The sequence below is a fragment of the Buceros rhinoceros genome, unplaced genomic scaffold, assembly GCF_000710305.1.
Source record: "Buceros rhinoceros silvestris isolate BGI_N320 unplaced genomic scaffold, ASM71030v1 scaffold16686, whole genome shotgun sequence".
Taxonomy (NCBI): domain Eukaryota; kingdom Metazoa; phylum Chordata; class Aves; order Bucerotiformes; family Bucerotidae; genus Buceros; species Buceros rhinoceros.
Window position 1 is genome coordinate 40,596 of NW_010419519.1, and position 2,752 is coordinate 43,347.

Genomic DNA, 2,752 nt, shown 5'->3' on the forward strand with positions numbered 1-2,752 from the left:
TTTGGATGTTACGCTACTGCTCCAGAAAAAACTTCAAATCCCTTTCTCCAAATGTGGCTAGTTGCTTGAAGTTAAAAGACAGAAAAATCACAACCTGAATTATCTGTAATTTTTATTATGAATCTTCAAGGTCAATAATCTATGAAAATAATTGTAACATGCAGGTACCAAAACACTGCAGTTCAGAATAAATGTTCTTTTTTTCCTAACAAACCAACTGGGAATCATCTAAAAATGTTGATTGTTCACGCTTGGTCTCCTAAAAACTCCCTTTATAGCAATATTAAGCTTCACTGTTGAAAGGAGAAGTAAATAAATATCTCCTTGCTTCCTTCTTGTGCTTGCCATCTCATCACCGTCAGGACTCGCACTAATATGCCCAGCTGAGCTATTACAGAATCATTTTGCCTCTCTTCAAAACTCAGCTGATGGGGTTTAGCCTGAAGCAAGCTAATGACAGCTTTTTGACCTGGTTCTAAGGAGTCCTAGCAGCATGTCACCACAGCAAGGGCACTTCTGTCACCCTGTTCTTTCTCATTTACAATACAGGAAACAGGATGCCACGGCTCAAAATACCCAACTTCTCGCTTTAAGGAACTTGTATTTTACCAATATACAGTTCCTTCCCTTGCAGGAACTTCAACAAATTCAATTTAAAATAGCTTGTGTAAAAAGGCAGAGTGCTTCACCTACTGCCGCACTGGTACAGCTGCCTGTGGGCAGAGCAGGACAATTAACACTACATACTAATTTGTGGGTGTAAGGGATGCCACATCTGGGCTTCTAAGTAAAACATGTAAATCTGTCCGAGATGAAATTTGGCCACGACACAGGGCTTCAGCTCTTGCTCTCAGGGAAAACACTAGGTGAATTTCGGGAGTTTTGGCTCCAGGATATGCCATCACTGTGGGCTTTGTGAAGCAGTGAACCTTCAGTCACTATCCCCCAGAATCACCTGACTACAATTACTGATGCAAATTGTTCTCATTCCCGCTGGTGCATATCACTAGGACTTCTTGGGGCAGGTGTTCTGCGCTGCTGCATGCTGGGCTGTTCCTTCACCCCAGCACACAGGAGCTGGGAAAATCTGAGAAAGCTTTGGAGGCCAGTCGGTGCTGGAACGATTAGGGCTGCAGCCTCGCTCCAGATCGGCAGCCTGCCACCTTGAGCAGCAGCAGCACACTGGGTCTGGTGCAAAGCCCCACGCACACCAGCCACAGCAAAAGAATCACCATGCAGGTGACCGGGGAAGCGAGCCTGGAGAGCCTCGAATCACAGCCTGAGGACAGGGAGGTGGTGTGGAGATCCGGAGCAGCCCTGGAAGGAAACCCTGGCTGGGGGGTGACACGCAGCAGGGGCTCAGCAAGGCTCACTGCCCTGTGGGCACGGTGAAACAGCTCCCCACTGGCCACCCGTAGCTCCGTGTGTCTCCTGCTCTTCGCTTACACCAGGCAATGAATACTTTCTGTGGCAGTGGCGCAATTCCCCACCAGCTCGGTATTGATTCATGGAAGAATTGTATTTTTTCTTCACTGCATTTTAGCTGTCATTGAAATGCAGAGGCAAATATTAACAGTGTAATGGGACTGTTTGGCAATTTAGTACTATATTGGTAAATGTAAGTCAAGCAAAGAAAATATAAAGCAAACAAATGTGAAAGTGAGCTGGTCTAAATTTAGAGCACACACTTTACCTTGGAGTTAACGTCTGTGTTGCTTGCAATGCGTATTTCTGATACCTCTGGAACACCTCTGAGGGGGTGTTCCTCATTTGCTTTGGGCATGCAGTTAGGCTTACTTTATCTGTGTAACTTCCTTTGCTTCTGAAATTCTTCCACTAAACATTGACATAGGAGGTGGCTGGTCACTGTCCTACAGATCCAGCTCCCGAAACAGAACATGAAATCAACAGGAAATGGGATCTCACACTGTTTCTTCACGGTGTTTTCATCTGTCCACATTCTGTCCGAGTGGTTGTTAAAGTACAAAGGGGACTACCTATCAGTACATAAATATGATCAATAAATTGTTACGACTTCCCATACCAGGGAAGTAGAGCTCTTCTGCTTTGGAAAAATACAGACACTCCTTTGTCTGTAGCAAACCAACTGCTGTTATACAATTTCTGAAGCATGAATTATACAAAGATCATGTGAAAATATTTTAGTTCTCACTTTTTTCTCTTTGCTCTCTGAATCTCTAATTCTCTCCCCCTCATTCCCTCCCCTCCTTACAGTAGTTTCTATCTTTGTTCCATGGCATACTACTCCTACCAAGAAAATACGTGCCTTAAACAGCTGTAAACGCCAACCTGCTGCATAAGGACAACTCTGACGTCCCCAGGATTACCTGATGTCAGTGAAGATCTTCCTCAGTGGAACCAAGACCTGACTGATGCCATCCTAAAGAAGACGTGTAAAATACGCCTGCAGCCCCAGGAGTACCGATTTCTCTCTGTTGACAAGAAGGGCTCCTAGCACAAAAAACAGCTGTAATATCTACAGCGTAGAGACAGCATGTGAAGGGAAGTGGGACAAACCCAATCTTCCTGTACGTATCAGCTGATGTATCCCACAGGTTTTGTGAAAGTTATTCGGATTGCCCAGCCATTGGGTGACTTTTCTTCGTTATTGTAGCTTCCAGTCTTAACTTCTCTTTGACTCAAGGAAGAATCATTGCATGCAGAAAAGAGCTAGCAACACAGACTGCTGAAGAGTCATTAGTTTTACAGGACTTCCATTCAAATAGAGAAC